Here is a 19250-nt window from a genome sequence, read left to right as displayed (position 1 = left end):
CTTTTGATGAAGAGGATGCAAATCCTGCAGAAATAACAGTTGTAGTGGTTTGGTCACACAGTCAACAAAGTATGTTAGGAAGATAAGCGGTTCTTTCAAGGAGAAATAATCACACTTCCTGAAATTTAAAACCTACATTTGAAAAACACCTTAATTTAATAAATGGTAGTGATAGCTTCACTGCCTTCCTGGTCTGTGGAAATAGAAATTTGTAAAGATTGGTTGTGTCCCATGTTACAGAAGCTGATACAGGTGTAATAAACAATATGATTTAATAATTCAGAGTATACCTAGCTTGAAATTTTCTGGTTTTGACCTGAAGAAACATTTGTGTAAACATGTTTCAACCTTTGTTTTCCTGCATCTAAATCAGTTGGTTTTAAAAGAAGATTATGAAAATGATTCAAAATCTCTTGGGATTTGTTTCCTCTGTTGTTTTCGAAATGAAAATAGTGACGTTTCACAGCTAAGCAAACAGAGAAATTCTGAACAATTCACTAACTAATATTGCTGTCAAATTATACATAGCATTAAGAATAGGATGGGAAGTATTTAAACACTGAAAGAAAACCTTGGTAACTGAAAATCTGGTCCATCTACTAGGTGAAGAAAAGATACATGTAAGAATGAAAAGACACAAATGAACTCTAAACAGATGTCAAGTCATTCACAGACAGATTGCATTTAATGGAAGCCATAAAAATGTTTCAAGTGGCTACTGACCCCATTATTTCTAACCCCATCAGTGGCAGATCATCAGACCTGATGTCTTTCAAAGTAGTTGTGCATGTATGTGTATAAAAAATCTGCCTTGTGGGCCTCCAGAATAACCCAGCGTGTGCTTTGGTGTTGTGTTCTTAATGATGAGTGAGTAACAAAAGAGCACAGTCCACCTGAATCCGGTGTGATTAATCAAAATTGTGCAGTTATGTTATGAAATGGGATCTATGGGCAGAGACAGTGATTATAGCACAGAAGGTGTGTGCCTTTGCTCTGACCCAGCCAACTAACTCCCATTAAAAACACCCACAGCAGCCAGTGCTGAGGGAACTGAGCAGGAAAAGGGACAAATCCTTGTGTGTCTTGTCTCCCTTTCCAGAATCAAGAATGGTAAATTCAGGTAACTTGTGCTTAGTGAGGAAGGAAATACTGGAATGCTTCTTGTTAAGAATTTTAAACGATATTTTGAAAAGCACATTTGAAAACAAAGAAAGGCTAAACATTTATTACAAAATTTTAGGTTTTATGATGGTTCCTTAGGATTTGAGACGTTCAGAACAGGGACACAAGTGCTTCCCCAGGAGTTTTACAACAAAACTAAATTCCCCAGTAGGATGTGGGTAGAAATAGGTCCTCTCCTTTAAGAAAATAACCTCATAAATAGGCCACTTGATAAATATCTGTGTGTTTATTTTTGAGGGGGTGTGGCAGAGCAGAAGGCTTCATTTTGCCACCCTTTGTTATGAGTGGAGTGAAGCCTTGAGAGGGACAAGTCTTGATTTCCTTAAAGGGTTCTCTGTGGATGTCCCTTGCATGGGTTTGTGAGGCAGGAGGTGTCCCTGGGGCCTCTCCAGTAGCTGCTCTGGGTAGTTGAGAGGCAAATAACCCAGTTTCTGAGATGGGGATTTCAGTCCCCATCAGTGTATCCTGTGGAGGCAGCAGAAGAAAATACTAGTAAAGGAAAAGCAAATTTGTTTGTCATACATATATGTATGACATACATATATGAGACTTCTCATCTGTAGAATTCACAGTGTTTTGCAAAGTAAATCTTTGTTTTTTCAGTAAAGCAATGTCACACCTGACACAAAAGATCCCAATCTTGACTCTGATGAACTTCATAAGGTGGATAAGAGGATTGAGTTCTTCATCAGGCATTGAACGTTTTCCTGAAAAACAAAGTAGCAGTTGGTCAAGCCTGTTAAGCAGCATTGAATTAATATTTAAAAATACTAAAAAAGATTAAAATTGAACATGAGAAATGGGTTAAATGGGAGAGAACAGTGTTGCTGGATGTCAGGAAAATGTTCTTCTCTCTGAATTTCCAAGTTCCATGGTCTAACCACCAGTGTGCTACTGATTATACAAGACCTTTTACAAATATATTTTCTAAAATCCCTAAATTGAAAAATACCTGACACACATTTCCAAAGGTTCCTGTCCAGTGTAGAGATGTTTGCAGTCAGCACCAGTCTTCTCACTAATCGAGAAGATGAAAGCTCTGCTTACGTGGTCTAAGTCTGCAGGCTTCCAAATCATATTAAGAACATTTGGGAAAAAAAAAAAAAAAAAAAAAAAAAAATCAAGCCACTGTATAATTTTGGGTTTCAAAATTCAGTGTGGCATAGATGATGCTATTTCAATAAGAAACTTTCAGGTCCAGTACAGAATATTACTCACTGCAAGCACGTTCTGATTGAGTTCCGCTAAAGCTGATTTAAAAGGTTTATTGTATTAAATACTACAACAGAGATACCTTACTTTCTGATAAACAGAGGAATGGCAGATCATATCTTTGTAATTTCTGAACACAGTAGATTATTATAAATGTCATTAATTTGCTCTGATATATTTTTGCAAAGAGAAAAAAGGATATGAAAAAGAAGTTGGAGAACAAGAATATTAATGAAAGGTGGGGGGAGGAATAATGCTTCTTGTCGCATGCCTGGCTTTCCTGTTTGGGGTTTAAGAAAGTCTGGCTATTAGGATGTGGATTAGTGGAAAATTCATTCTTCTTCCTGATGTAGGTCAGGCACTGGCTAACATGTGGTGAAGAGAAAGCCTGTTTTCCCCAGCACAAGTGGGAACAGGAGCTCTGCGGACTTTGGAACAGAGTGCCAGACAGAATGAGTGGGTCTGATGTCCTGTGTGCTAATGAAAGAGATTTGAAATGTATGAGTAATGAAGGCTTCATGCAGAAGAGTGTCTGCTCACTGTGGGGCCATGTTAATGCTTTTTCAAAAAGCAGCTCAGTTCCTGAGTAGCCCCTTGTGAGAAGTCATTTGTCCAAGTCAGAAAAAGGAACTGGCAATGTCCCGGAACGTGCACGAGAGGGGTGTCCCTGGCAGAGCCTACTCACTGGAGCCTGACTTTAATTTCATGCTAAGAGAGGCTGTTTGCAGGTATTGCATCTTTCTGGAGAAACTTTTCTTATTGATTGTGTTAAGTCTGAGAGAATTTAAGATTAATGATACAGTAAAATTCATAAAGATGATTATATACTGATAGAGTTCACTTGTGTGAACTAGATAGAGTACGTGTGTGCAATCAATTTTAAGAGGTCTTTAGACCCTTTTTGGAGAACTTGGAATGTTGGTTGGAATAACTGTTCCTTCTTTTAGTGTTTTATGTGAAATCGCATCATTCTTCATGCCATGGAAAGCATATAACTCTGATATGTAGCAAAGTGTGATTTATGCAAGGCACAAATTTAATTTACCCATGATTTAGATACTTTTATTATAATAGTTTCATAGATGTATCATGGGCTATTTCCATTGCAACAAAAGTGTTCTGACAGCTTTCTTAATTTCATCTGCAAGTTGTGATAATGTTATTGTTGACTTAAAAACTAATATCCAAATTTTAGTCATCTTTTGTCTTTTCCTTCCTCTTCATTTTTGTTCAAATTTTTTAATTCCCATTATTTAAAAACCTGTCATGGCAATGACTTCTGAGAACTGACTGCACATAGACCAGCTCTATCTCATGTGCATTTCAGACTGCATCTTTAGAAGGTTTGCCTTCTTTAGAGACAAATTTGCAGTTGTCATTAAACATCTATCCTATTTATAACTGCAATATGTTTTCACTGTTACAGTTATATTTACATATTTTTAGTTTTTTTGCTGATCAATTATGTATGGCTCTTTTAAGGACTAGCATTTCAAACAAAGATGAAAGAGAGAGAGTAGCTGTAAACAGCTGAAAGAAAACCTTACTTATAAAGCCAGTATTAGGCATCTTTTGTCTTCTTTCTTTTTTAATTTCTAGCTTCCATTGCCTAAATTGCTCAGTTTAGTCATCACAGGAGTAGAATAGAATTGCAGAATTGTTTTTGTGCAGTTAAGTCCCTGAGTTTTTAAACTTTGCCATCAAGAAAGACCCTTGGTGTCTAGGATGAGGCAGTGCACAGGTTTGTAAAATGTATGGAAGGATTGCTAGAAAATGAGAAGTTCTTACACAGTGCAGTGCTGTCTTTGTAAGAAACAGAAAATCTGTTGCTTTGTAACTTTTGTATTTTTTCAAGAAGCTTAAATTCTAGCTGCAATATGCTGGAGGTCTTAAATTGCAATATTAATTGAAACTATAATCAGGATCAGATAGGAAGCCATCATTATAATTTTCCTTATTTGGCTTCTCTAGAGTCTTTTGGATGGACGCCTCATGAAAAAGACAAGAGCAGCTGAATTTCAAAAAAAAGAGCAGGAGTTTTAAGTGGTGGATTGTGTGTTGTCAATTTGTTAATCAAACTTGCTGTGCACTGATGTGATAAAAGCACTGGCTTAAACATCTTCAAAGACTCCTTGTGAGCATCTTTTTTTGTAGACCATTGTGTCCATGGAGTAAAAGTGTTCTCAGTTGCAGGTGATATACCTTGCTATGTCTGCTGGAGCTTCAGTGTGCTTCCATGGCATGTAATTCCTAATAAGTGGCTGCAAAATGTGTGTGTGCTGCAATGGAGTTAGTTATATCCCTTGAGGTTAACTGAGTGCCTTTGCCGTGTGTAACAGTAGCTTTTCCTGCTGTCAGCTCTTCTCTCAGATCACTCACAAAATTACACTGGCTGATATCATTTTAAGGAAGTTCACAGTGGAAATTTTGGTAATGAGAGTATTGATTATATGTTCAAAGCATGACACTTGGAATTGTATCTTTAATTCATTTCTAAGGAAAGATTATATCTACCCCCTGCGGGTGTTTTAGTAACTAATCTGGATGAATCAAATTCTTCCTGCTGGGTGTAATTAATTTTTAGGCCAATCTAATGTTTTGTAGACTGCTTGCTTTGTATAGAGCAGCTTGATTGCAATGAGCTGTGAACTACATCAGCCAGCTGAAGACATCTATCTATTATCTATCTATCTATCTATCTATCTATCTATCTATCTACCTATCTATCTATTATCTGTCTATCTGTAGATGTATGTATTTTCCTGATGATAACACCACAAATCTGTTTTTCAAACATTTTTGTGAACATTGTCCCTTTATCCTCCTTTCAGTCTACTGCCAGTACTCTGAGAGAAAAGATTGACACAGAGGCTTTCCCTTTCTTTGTCTTGCTAGGTTAAGCACCTTTCTGAGATGATTCTATTGATAAAAATTAAAAAAAAAAACAAAAAAAAAAACAAAAAACAAACCAAACTTTGGTCATATAGAATATCCAGGGATATTGAAAATAGTTTGCATCTTTTATTTACATGTTATCCTGTGTAAAAATAGTTGAGGTGAGATGGTGAGAAGTTTGTTTAGACTACAGGCTCTTTACAGCTGGATTTTCTTTCTTTTTATTAGGCAGGTGTTGATGTACAAATACATAATAAGATGTTTAATTCCAGGAATTCTTCCCCATCAATCCCTTCAAGTTCAACTCGTGCAGTTAATTTAATACTAAAGGCAGTTTTGGTCACAGAACAACTCTAACAGTGCTGCTTACATGGGTATGTTCCACCCACTTAGTGTAATGCAGCAGTAAAATGGGAAAATTTATCTATAGGTATTTCTGTGTGTCTTAGCACTACATAAAATCCTGACAGAGAAATTCTGTGCTAAGTGTGCAGCCTTCTTCATAACTGGTGAACATAACTTGCTGGAGATTGTTTCAGCAACAACAGTGGCTTTTTTTGGAAGGTGAAGTTAATGGTTTCTGACAGGAATCACTATGTAGGCTTGTTTTCTTCAGTTTGAGCTCTCATGTGTTAAGCTTTCACATGTCAGACTTAAAAAAAAAATTATCTGTGTTTACAACTCAAGGACATATAAATAGGACAATTTTGATAGCACCATTTTTATGAATTTTCTGGGTTTTGGTGTTTTAAGTTTGCATTTCAGATTTTTGCAGTCTGTCTTCTCAATCATTGTTTAAGCCTGTATAAAAAGTACTCATTTTTAAACCTACTTCAGTGATGGAATTTCATGTGCTTAAACTATCATGAATATCTTTTGTTCTTGCAGGGAAGTTACCATGTATAAAATCTGGTGTTTAAACATTGCATACTGCAGTGCCGTGCTCAAGAGATACTTCATTGACCATAAGCTTCTGTCAAAACACAACTGATGGTTTTCAGCTCCAAAAATGAGGAGACTATATAGGGGAAATCCAAATTTATCTAATTAGTCATACAAAATCTTTCCCAGTTACTCAGGAAATCTGCTTCTATGACTCTAAAAGGCACAGCAAATAGAGATGTCTTTAGAGAACTATTTTAATTAAAGGGTAAAAACCCACAAACTGAAGGCAAATGTCAAATATCACATGTTTTTTTCCATGCCTGGGTATATGACACCTGTAACTTGTAATTGCTGAAATATGCACATGAGGAAAAAGAGAAAAAAATGACAATACCTTTTTTGCATATAATTCCCAACTTCTGCTTACAAGTGAAAAAAGTAAAAATATTTTATGTAACTGCTATAAAGTTTGTCATCAAATTTCCTGCCAATATAGTGAAAAGCAAGAAGTCTTTGTTGCAGCTCTGCAGTTAAATATTCTAGCTGTGACTCTAAACTGTGAAGTTTAGGATTAGTGCAATATAGATGGGCGGAGTCCTAACATACTCCAATTTTGTGGAGGATTATCAACTTGTCCAAAGCCTGCATCTGTTACTAAAACCATGTGAGATTAAAAATGGAATTTTCTTCATTTATAGCTTCCAAGAAGAAACACACAGGGAAGGTATTTGTTGATAAAGGAATTGAATTATAGAATCATAGTACCACTGGAGAAAAATAAACCAAGATTCTTAACCATAAAGAGCAAATACTGCTATCTCACATTTCACTAGGAGCTTTTTTCTTGAGGTTTTGTTCTTATGGATCTGATAAGTAATTAACCTAGATCAAAAATCCCCCTGTAGTGGAGGACAAACCTCTTTTGCCAACAGACACGTAGAAGCAAAAAGATGTGAAGATACCTAACAGCAGTCAAAACCTAAAATGTGTGAATTGTGGCTGTCACCTTTCTCCTGTGAAGCCACACTGTTACATATGATGTGAATAGAGGTAGGTAGATATTCTAGGATATATTTTTTGCTCTCTTTGCACTTACATAATTCATAGGCATACATTAACATGCACATAAACCAACCTCTCACAATACTTCAGAATCCTGTCTTTGTGCTGAAAGAAATATGTGAATACAGATTGTAACAGTCCCTGTGGCTATGGCTGAAGAGAGGAAGTTGCAAGTGAGGAAAGTAGATGTCTTCCAGCTGAGGATGAATGTGGCAGCCAATGTTGGAGTAAGTTATGTTAATACACAGTTAGCATTTAACTTGCTGCCCACTGTCATTTTGTTAGGAGTTCCTAAGCAAAAGCTTTGCCCTGTACAGGAAAATCATATCTCAAATACTTCTTGTGATTTTGCACACAGGCCTGATATCAGTACTAAATGTCTGATACTCTTCATTTTTTTTTCCTGTTGTGAAAAAGCTCCCCCTGGCTGGTTACACTTGTAAAACAAATGCTGGTATAATTAAAATTACTAGAATTACTTTTACTCAAATCTCATTTAAATGGTTTTCAGCAGCTTTTTGGTATCATATTCCTTATGGTACCAAGGTATTGAAGTAAGACCTTTTCCAGTAACCTGGGTTTGCTCAGTGTAGTTCAGGCCCAATGCCTCTGCCATTGGGTCTGTTCCATGGGATGGCAGGCTCTGAGTAGGGGAGTTATATAGTGAGAAAGTCAAACCCTATTGTCTTGTTTTGCTTTTTAGTGAGAACTTCCCTTTGCTTTTTTTTGGAAAAGGATACTTTATTCTCCTAGAAATCTGTTGTGATTGATTTGCTAGTGATGGCTCCCATACAGCAGAAATCACAAGCAAAATAAACACCAAGAGAACATGTGGCAGTCAAATGTGTTTTTACTCAGCATGTTTTTTGGTAATATCCTGATTTTTTTTTAAAAGGTTTATTTTTCTTTTTCTTTTTATTTTAAAATCCTTTTTTTGTTGTTCATCCTTAAAGTTGCATGCTGATGATCAGCATCTACATGCTGAAAAACTAACAAACAAGCTGAACAAAGCTTAAAAATACACTCCCAGGAGAACTTTAGTCTTAAGCTCATAATTTCATATGATGCTTTTTAGTAATAGCCCACTGGAAACATAAACCAAAATCCTACTTTATTAACTTGGTTTTACTACTGAACCTTGCTACTTCTGAACTTTGCTACTGAACTTTGCTACTTCATTGTGTGATTTTCATGTGTATTGGGGTAGCAACAATTTTCTTAAGACACCCCAAAATGTCATGTCCTGTCTTCTGGGGATGTGTAGATCTACCACTTGACAAGTGTATTTCTTTCTACAAACTCTGCCAGGATCTAAAGAGAGGTTTATGCCTTTTGCTGTCATAGATAAACCTTGCTCTCCACACACACTGTCTTTTTGCTTTATGAAACTGCATTATCTCTCCAGCCAGCAGTGTCTTAGCACCACCACACCCCTCTCCAAGCTCCACATGGATGTATGTGTCATTCTTCCATCAAGGATTAGAGGAGAAGGGGAAATGTTATGGAAATGACATATGAAAATTTGTCTACAATAGTAATTTGGTTCTTTGTCCTATTTTTTAGCTATTTCTTCTTCTGGAGACAGAAGGTTGTGCTTAGTTTTCCATTTTTACAGCTCTAGGAACCTTGGAAAGTGACAGGGAAATAAACAGGTTGCAAAAGTCCTACAGATCAATCTGTGCTTGGGCATGGAAACTGATAACTAAGACAAATCTTATCTCCAGAACTTACAGGTGTTTTTTGCTTGGTCTCTGAAGAACCTCGCATTAGCATCTTTCATGCCATAATTGGCACTAATAATGTGTTGTGATAGAACTGAAATGCCTCATTGACCTGCATGCTCTCTAAATTTTTAGTGGGTGTCCCATCCCATTTGCTGCTGCAAACTCGTAATGGCTCCATGCTGTCTCTGGGTCAGTCTAAAGGAGTTGCTGTCCTAATACAAGGTCACTGCAAGAGTACCTATTCCTCTTCCATCAGTATTTCATGACCAGGAAAGGGCAAGAAATGAAATGTGTTTCCCAGTTTATCAGAGCTGTGAGGAGAGTTGCTATTAATTACTGGAACAGAGTGATAATATTAATATATTTGCTGGGCTGCTCCTGCAAGCACCGTATCATATTAAATGGAATAAGAGAGCATTTGCTGTCTTTAAGGCACACTGGGCTTTGTTGTATAGTTGGAATTTAACATAAAAAAAGCAAAGGAATTTCAAGTGAAAAAAAAAATATACCTGCAGAGGAAACAAAAAAACCAAAATTAGGTGCATAAGTTCCTACTATGAGACACAGAGAAAGGTGCTTCTGAAAGGTGATTTAAAAAGTCTTCATGCTGCGTGAGAAAGCACCCAGAGCTGAGGGTCAAACTGTGTCACTTCACAGAGCTCATGCATGTTAATGAATGCCACAGCTGAAGTGCTCAGAATTTGTCTTTCAACTGGTTGGAAGAAGAAATGATGGTGTAGGGGATCTTCTCTTCTGACCATGCAATGAAAGCAGCACCTGAGTCAGAACTGGAACACACACTATCTACACAAGCTTAGGGTGAGGGTTTCTGGCTGCTCTGCTGTCCCTCAGGATGGTGTCCCCCAACTGGCCCATGAATGGCCTCCTCATGGGAATATTCTCCTTTCCCCTAAAGCTGGTGTCCTTCTGGAATTAGTTCCTTTTGCATGGGTCCATGTAACTGTACAGTCACTGGAAAAATTTACCCCATGTTTCTCCTGGTACTGGTAATTTCAAGACCCTTCTTTCCATTCTTCACAGTGGCTGTATCTCAATATAAGCTCCAGCTACAGAGCTGCAGCACAAATGGTCTACATCACCTTTCCCCCCACATTACTCAGTTGTTGTGAACATGGTTTAAGACACTTTCAGTCCTTGGCAGAGGTGATACTTGTATTCAAAGTGCACCCACCACATCAGATACTCTTTGATGACTCTAGTGCTGCTCTCCTCCCTTCTAAAATCGGACTCAGCTCTGTCTCAGGTGCACAAGCTCTCTTATCAGTCAAACTCATAATGATCTTACTGAAAAAGTTCTAAAATCTCCTTGGCATGGCTGAACTTTCTTCTCTATGATTTGAATTTGGCCAAAAGAGTAAAAAAACATTGCTACAGTGTTCCATCTTTCTGTATATTATGTACAAGCCTCATTCTGTCATGACTGCTGATAGCAAGGAATATAATTTTCTAGGTTCATATTATTATGGTTTATTAAGATGGTTTATGCATTTGTAGCTATGTACTGAGGGAAACTAGTCTCATAATACATTTAAAATACAAAAGCAAATAGTATTACATTATTAGGAAGTAAGTGATCTGTAAGAATATACAAAGCATTGCCGAAATGAGGGCTTTTAGAATGTTGAACCAAGGTATGAAAAAAGAACCTGAAACTTTCTTTTGAAACCTACCCTTTTGACAGCTTAGACAATGAAAAATTATCATTCAGATGGGAGAGTTTAAATAGCAAAGAAAACGGAGATAAGATTTACCAGGCAATTGATGATCATGGCCTGATGCCACATGGTCCTGACAGAATGCACAATTAACCTTTTTGTTTTATTATGTCTGCTTCAAATACCTGCAAGATTATAATATTACCCTGGGAAAATGAATTTGAGTGACCTACAGCTAAGTAATGACGTGAATAATAACAAGAGATGATAGGTGCAGCAAGGAGAGAAGTATTCTTGCTCAACCACTGAACCTTATTAACTATGTATGTTACAGTGTTCTTAGGGCAAGTACTTGGTTAACAACTCCTTATTTTCCCACAATTTGTTGCTGGGGGTAATGTTAGAGCTTCACAAAAACATTACTTAGGTACACTTAGCCACTGAACAAAATTAAAGCTGTTGTGCTTCTACTTTACATTGTATTGCTTTTTAAAAGTATTACAAAATTTTCATGAGTAGCAATGATGCAGGTCTGGGGACATTTTTTGAACTTGTGGTCTGTTACTGTTTGTCATAACTCCCCATTTCATTGGGGAAGATGCAATGTCTGAACTTCTGTCCATAAGCAGTGGAGAAATTGCTGTAACTATCTTGCCTTTCTAAAATAGTTTGGTTTTTTTTCTTTTTTGATTCTTGTAAATTGAAGGACGTAAACTCTTATCACTTTCCTCTTCTTTAAATCGAAGTTATTGCTGTTGCAAGAGACTTGCCTTGGTAGTAAGGTTACAGCACTCAAAGCATCAACCTCAGTCTGGTTGTGTCCTGCTGAACTCAGTCAGACCCCCACAGTTCCCTCACCTGCTCCCAGTGTCTTTTCCAGGGACAGCCACTCTTGCAGAAACTACATTACCTCCCTGACACTTTCGCAGGAAGTGGCAAAAACAGAACTTCAGTAATGGCTCCCAGCCAATGATTCAGCTAATAAAAAGTGAAACTTGAGGATAGGAAAATGAGACCTTCCAGAGAAGAGCTGGCCAAATTTAGATCTAGGAGTTGGGTTATACAGCACATGGATGTTGATTTGGAGAAGCTGATGACCAACTAAGAAGAGTGAGGTATTCTGTGATAGTTTCGTGCTACGTGAATATTGGTCTGAAAATAAAAGAACTCTTTTCCTTTGTTGTTTTTTTTAAGTGAAATTTCCTTATAGTTGAATAAATGAATATATTAATAATTCTTTGGGAAGTGTCTGCTGCAACTAATTTAGGGAAGCACAATGCATGGGCGGTGTTGTTGGTGATGCTTCTGAGAGAGGGATCCCGTTAAAAAGTTGGGGTTACTGACCCTATGTTTTACATAAGGATATAAACCAAGGTTTTCAGATACTGCTGATTTCTTTTTCAGTTGTTTCCTTGGACTGGAAAGAGGTCTGTACTGACCTGCCACTGAACCCCAGGATTTAGCTGTGTCTGACTTCACAGACGCGCTTTTGTACAATGGGCTCCTGTTCATGCCTCCGGTCTTGTTACATTTGTTGTCATCAAACCCGCAGATTTAATATGATGATGATTGTGATGTTACAAAAATATCCCTGGTAGTGGAAAAAGAAGCATATTTTGCCTCTTCAGATACCAAGATTAAAAGAAAAAATCTATTTAAGTGCTGAAAATTTTACCTTAATCACATTAATGTCACAAACAGTTGCTGTTTATTCTATAGCAGTTTGTTCCTGTGTTACAAGAATTACCAAAAGAGAGAAACAGAGTGTTTAAAATAGGGAGAGGAATACATGGAGGGGGAGAAGAGGAAAAAGATAACAAACATGCCTGAAGAATTTTGTTGTGAACAACATTTGATTGTACTCTTGCTGAGGGCAAAATAGAAAGACATTGCTTTTTAATGTATTGCAGATAGGCAGTATACCAAAGTCAACCTGTTGGTGTTGAGGTCAAAACATATTTTTCTTCTTTATTGCAGTACTCTGCTTCTTGTAGCAATCCAGAGAACCTAAAGTTCCTTTTCTTTGAGGAAAACAGTGGGGATAGCATCCCCACAAGGTAATGTGCTATTCTGAATCACAAATATGAGCCAGGAAAGGAAACAAAAATTTCCAGCAGTGTCTTTCTCTTGCTTGGAAGATCAGATCTTCCTGCCATACAACTGCAGAACAGTTTTATTCACTGTTCTGCAGTGTTTTGAATTGGCTGTAATAACTGATTGTCCTGAACCATTAGAGTGGATGGGCAGTCTTTGTGATGGCTCATGGTAAATGTTGACTTACTGGTCCCGTTTGAAAACAAACTGCTGAGCCATCTTAATGAGGCTGTCCTGCAGTGTGCACACATTCCAAATAATTGAATTAAATTGAATATGAGTCCTATGTAATTACAACTGAATTTATTTAATTATATTCCCCATATGGAAGGTAGATACAAAAGGTTTCAGTAATTTTAAAGCTCCTTGCAGTTTGTAGATGTTATGTCTCTGTTAATGGTGAGTTTTGGAAAATTAATGATATTGGAAGTGTTTCTGGAGTGCTTATGTCATCTTTTATCATCGTTTTCGGCAATATCCACTTAATTCCAGATCCCATTTATCTTTGAGGGTGTTTGTGTACAGAAGGCCTGGGGAAGGTTGTGTAGCACTCTGTAACTGCACACTGGGGATGGATCAAAAGTCGAGAATTTTGTCCTCTTGCATTTAAGATCCTAAACATTTTTAGTAATTTTTTTTCTTACCATTCAATAAACCAATATTTGCTCATAAAAGTGAATGCTGAACAGAGGAGGAAAGGTATCACCCTCCTAGTGCATTTTTGTACTGGTGATCATTTCTGCAATGCTTCTTTATGGGTAATATGGGTATTCCTGTTCCAAATGGAATGTATGGAACAAAAAAAGTCAGCAGTGAAAAAAGGCTCTCTGTTTAAAAAGGTGTGAATTACTGTTAAATTGGTGTGAGTTGTTGATTAAATTGGTGTCAATGTCTAAACTTCGAAAATTTGTACTCCACTATTTGTTGAACTGGACCCATAATAATACAGTGATCAACGAATAACCAAAGTGAAACTTCAGGATAATGCAGAATAGGCCATCAGAGCGTCTCCTGGAGAATATGTTATTGAAGCTTATTAATAGATTTTTATTACGTGTTCCTAAGTAACATTATCTGGTTCTAAAGTTAGAAAAACATGGCATTAAGATCCCCAGTCTTGCTTTTTATAGTGGTGAATACAGTCACTAACTCAGATAAAAAGAAAGTGCAGCCGTAAGTTCTTGTAAAAGTGATGCTAATTCTCTGAGATACCATTTTCTTAAATGTAGAAATAAAAGCAGTCAAAATATTTAAGGAAAACTGTCCAGCAGAATTTTTGAAATCATATTCATGGGAATGCCTTTCTCTTTGCTATTTTTTCCTTTAACTGAATATTAAATTCATGCAAAAATTCGGGCTAGGTCCGGATTTGAGTAAATTAAATCTGCCTATCATGTCTGTGGCAGTATCAGCACGAGACACAATCTAGCACAGTGACTGAGCTTCTACAAAGATTTAAAAATAGGGCACCAAGGTGGAAGCCCTGGAGCCACACTGGTAATGTGCACATGTAGTGGTGTAAACAACATTCAATCAAAATGACAATGAAACTCGTTAGTAGCAAAGGTAAAGTGAAAAGATTCTTCTTTAAAAAAACAAAACAAAATGAAAGCCCAACCCACCTTTTCCTAACTCAGCTGAAATGCCATCAAACTGGACCCATTCAATCATCCAGCTCTAGCTTTGAACTTTTTACCATTGAAGAAAGTTGAGGACCTGATCTGAGCTTTGCTAAGACTTGTGTTCTAGAAGGTAGCCTGGATTAAGCAATTATTTTAAAAACAATTATGAGTGGCTTCCTCTGTCTGTTATTCTTGATGCATGATGAAACACAGAGACCTAAATGCAGACATGCTCACCAAAAAAAGTCAAACAAAAAATTAAATCTATTTAGTAGAATTAAATTAAATTTTCTTTTAAAGTACATTTCTTTTCTGAATGTGTTTTCTTATCAGTTTTGATACATGCCATGGATGACAGAATTGTTTTACACTGCCACAGGAATGTGGCAGGTCATCTTACAGTGTAGAGCACAGATACTTCCTGAAAAAAAGAAAAGTGACATAAATGGGCACCACTGGGTGAATTCTTATTTATTCATATTACTAGGTCATATAAAAAATTTGTATACAAATGGGATTGAAAATCCTATTGCAAGACCTTATCTCAGAGGATGATTTCAGGATTTTTGGAGGATGGAACAGTTTCAGCAGTAGCTGAAAGAAGCCTTAGCTTCTGATGGTACAATATTTTGAGAAGTCCATGCAAGAGTGATTTACTGTATTTTCTGTTTATTTTTTTTAATAGCCAGTTTATATTCCCTGGCCATTGCAGTTCTGGTTGTGATTCACAGTGCTGTCCAAATGTCAAATTCATCTTGCAGAAGTGAAGCACTACTGACCTTGTGTTTATAGTTCATAAAACTTTAGCTATCATTCGTTTATATGTGTGGCATTTTATCTCAATTTTATGCAATGTGTGGGCAGAATTATATAAATTTTATATGATATGACATTCATTAGTATATATACTTGTGAGTTTTAATAAAGCATGAGTGTTGTAATTCAGTATAATCTGTGCAGTCTGCATGGCTTGAAAACCTCGAGCAAAATTTTTCATCCCAAAGTGAACATGAGTGAAAAAATAGACATTGATAAAATTTTTCCCATGATATTTTAAAAATAATTAACAGTTGGAACTGGCTGTCCTCTGACAAAGTTTAGGTTCAACTTCAATAACTTGAATAGACTGCAATTTTAAGAATATTTTTCTTCAAATTCAGACTTCCACATTTATAATACTCTCACATGTATGTATTACTAGACATTCATATAGAATGGGTAATAATATTTTTTTAAAACAAGTTTTATATATGGATTCCCATAAGTATGTTTGTACTCTGAAAGTAACCTGTTCATTTCTACTGCCAAATGAAATATCTTTATGATTGTTAAAAAGTGAAATTTTTTTCCTCATATTTAAAACACAAGTATTTTCAACCAGTACAATATTACATCATAAAATATTCATTATCTTAGATCTACACTGGTTATAAATTTTCAAAGCCCAGTTTAGAAGCAGATGATACTTCTTCCCCCTAAAAATCATAGCTGGTAATTCTGTATTAATTTACTGGAGAATAGTTGTATTTTAAATATTGGCATTACAGAGCAAAATTTAAACCAAACCATAGAGTTTGTATTGTGTCTAAGTAAAGGACTAAGATGTAAAACAATACCTTTACATTATTAAAGAAAGTAGGAAGCAGAGTGTACTTTGTCTGCTTTGGTAACAAAGGACTAAGCTGGGATGCTGGGTTTTGTTCTGACTAAATTATTAACCCATCCAGGTGTTGCTTTCACTCTAATGTGAAAGGAAGTTTGAACCCTTCTGGCTGACTGACTCCAGGCAAGTCACCCACTTTTCCTGTGCCCTGTATTTTTACCAAAAATGAGAAAGCTTTTACGACAAAACACAGAGTGGAGGAAGTGCCAAATAATTTTGGAAGTCTGTTTTTCTTGGTTGGCTAACATGAAGGCTTTAATACTGTCAGGTATTCTACAGAATACAGGAAAATGTGATTTTTGTATTCACAGTTGAAAACTGTTGTTTATTAAAGGCATGCTTGTGCTGGAGGTACATTATCCCTTCAGATTACCGTTTACACACAGTCTTTTAGGTCTATTAACCATTTTTCAGCCCTTAAAGTTAACACTTGATTTCCTCCAGTTTGTATGTGTTTTAATAATGTTTGTAAGCAGGTGCTTGAAACAACTCTCTTGACAACAGCAGCCTCTGATAAATAATACATAGTACTCAATAGTAAAATGAGTTGATTGCTTACATTTTAAGCTAACAATAGCTTTTTTCTCTCGCTTTAATTTTTCATCAGTGACAGACTGAAAGATTTGTTCCAAACTGATTTAAAAATCCAGAAGCTTTCCACTTGTTCAAAGAGGTGTGGATATAATCTATTAAAATCAAGATGTATTTGCTCAAATTCTAAAAGATTTGCCTTTAGCAAACAGTGTTAGGAGTCAAACAGTGAAAGTGAGCACCCCACCAGTTAAGGATTTGTCTCTTTTCCTCCCATAAGACTATTTTTCATTTGGAGATGCATCAGTGCAAATATCAAAACAAAAAGGCCTATGTGAAGAAGCATGTGGCCTTTATTGTGAAATGAGTTACCATATTCTTTCAGCAATTCCAAATATTGCTGGATTTATAATTTTTACATTTCCAAACAGTAAGGCTTTTTTTTTAGCAGGTTTAGTTTATGCCATTTGCAGGCCAAGCAATTTCTCAGAACATGCTATGTGTTTAGTGGCTTCAGCAGTGAATTAGGGTTTGAGATCATGAAGATTAAGGAAATCTATTACACTTTATTGTAGTATTCTGAAATTACTTTGAAGTGAATCATTAGCAATGAGCTTAACAAAAGTATAAAAATACTGGTCTAGCACTGTGCTAATAAAAAGACTGTCAGCATCTTTATTTTATAAGAATCTTGAAATAAAAATGCTGTTTAGAACACACTAATAAAACAGGCAAATATAGATAATTTACAAATTGCTATTATAGCAGTTATTTTAAAAATAAAGTGAATGTGGGTGATCTAAAGTAATTCAGTTTCATTTTGGTTTAATTTTACGCTCAATGCCAGCATTGGATGTTCTGCAAGATGACATTGCTTGCATTTGTGTCAGGTAGGATTGGCTCTGCTGTGAAGCAGATAGACCCACTCTACAACCACTGATGTGAATGTGATTTTTTAGCAGGGATATGACTTTTGCCTTCTTGCTTTATTCTTCCCTTTGCCTCCATTTGGCTGACATCTATCTAAAGCCATGTAGGCTGGCAACATCTGTGTTTTCAGAGCACAGCCCCCCTTGGGACATCTGGCCCATGCTGGTTCCTGTCTGCCAGAGCCCATCCTGCCCTCTCTGCCCACCTTGGCCTCTTTGGGTCACATCTGTAATAAAAATCTTTTTTCCTTGTAATTACAGAACATTGAAACCTGACTGAATTATTATAGTTGTGTCATAAAAGAGAGCTTAAACTAATGGAGCAAGCAGGAGTCTATGTCTCCTGTGCCCCCAGGTTGTATTGCTTTTGTGTATCTGCCTGAGAGTCCAGCCTTTCCACTTGGCCAGCTATGGATATAAAAGAACCCAACACACCTTCTTCTCACATTATGGGAATCCCCTGTCATGCACGAGAGATCCTGCCCTATGTAGCATTTTTACTCATGGTGAAGGTAAACTGTCCTGCCTTTCTGAAGAACAAATGGAATATTTAAACCTTTGGCACCGTGAGATGCTGCTGTTCCGTGCTTAACATTCATTCTCAACATGTCCAGCCCAGCCTCTCTTTCCTGTATCACTCTGACTTTTTTTGTTGTTATTGCCCTTTTCCCCTCCTGGACATGGATATCTAAATTGGTTTTGCAGGAATCAGTGTAATGGTGTGTTATAAGATAATGATTGTTTTCTTTCAACTTTGTATAATATTTAATTAAGGATTCAAAGGGATCTTTTCCTTTGTGTTGATTCTTGCTTAGAGGGGAAAAAAGTCCCTCAGGAGAACCACTAAATTATTTCTTAGCAAGGCAGGCTTTGTTTCCACCAGATTAGCTAGAATACATGCTGTCTGTTCACTTAAGTCACAATGGCCCTGACTCTATGAAATGAACTGTTAAGTTCAGTGGAAGGACTTGTGCTCAAAGCTAGGCAATTTTGCAATAGTTCATGCTGGTACAGTTTAAAGCTGGTAGACACAGTAGTTTCTAGAGTCATCTAATTTTTCTGAATTCCACTGACATAAACTCAGTCTTTCAAAATGCTGAACTTTGTATCTTACAGTATTTCTTGAGATTTTCATAGTAGACTGCCATATCCAGTATCTGTTCTGTAAGGCCAGGAAAAAAAGTTCTAATCTAGTTCACAACATAAGAATTTTATTTGCTAAGACAGATTTTCAGGTATCTTAACATAAATGTATTTATTCCTGAGGCGATCTTACATTTTCACAGTAGTACAAATTGCATGTGCAAGGTGACAGTTTATAGTAAACCAGTGATGTTAGCATTGCATCCAATGTTAGTTTCTGAAGCTGGAAACGTGTGTTAAATATGCTTTGCTCTTATTTGGTAGAACTTCAGCCTAGTGAAGGTGTCAGCCTTTTCTCTACAGTGATGCTGTTCCACTTAGCACATTCTCAAAAGGCTGAGGATCTGTCCCCTGAAGTGGCAATCCCTGAAACTTTCTTTGTGCCCAAGTATGGTTTGTATTCCAAGGGATGATGGAATATGATCTGCTGTTTGGGTGCATGAAAGTTGATTAAACTTGTATCTTTGTGGATCTGTTCTGAATGCTGCTTGTGAAAGGTGAAAGCACAGAGATGAAGCTCTTTTCTTTAGAGAGCATGGATGGCAAAGATTTCTCAAAGCTTTCAAGTTATGTCAGACCTGATTGTGGAAACAGCCTTCCTCTTGAAAGGAGTGAGGGAGCTGATATTGAAG

At 36.7% G+C, this 19250-nt stretch overlaps 1 protein-coding gene across 1 annotated transcript in view; it reads left to right on the top strand.

Annotated features, from left to right (window-relative positions):
- Positions 1-19250, top strand: part of NCKAP5 (NCK associated protein 5) — a 334856-nt gene that overhangs the window by 173561 nt on the left and 142045 nt on the right. The window lies entirely within an intron of this gene.

The sequence above is a fragment of the Aphelocoma coerulescens genome, chromosome 7 (assembly GCF_041296385.1).
Source record: "Aphelocoma coerulescens isolate FSJ_1873_10779 chromosome 7, UR_Acoe_1.0, whole genome shotgun sequence".
NCBI lineage: Eukaryota > Metazoa > Chordata > Aves > Passeriformes > Corvidae > Aphelocoma > Aphelocoma coerulescens.
This window is presented reverse-complemented; position numbering and strand designations above follow the sequence as displayed.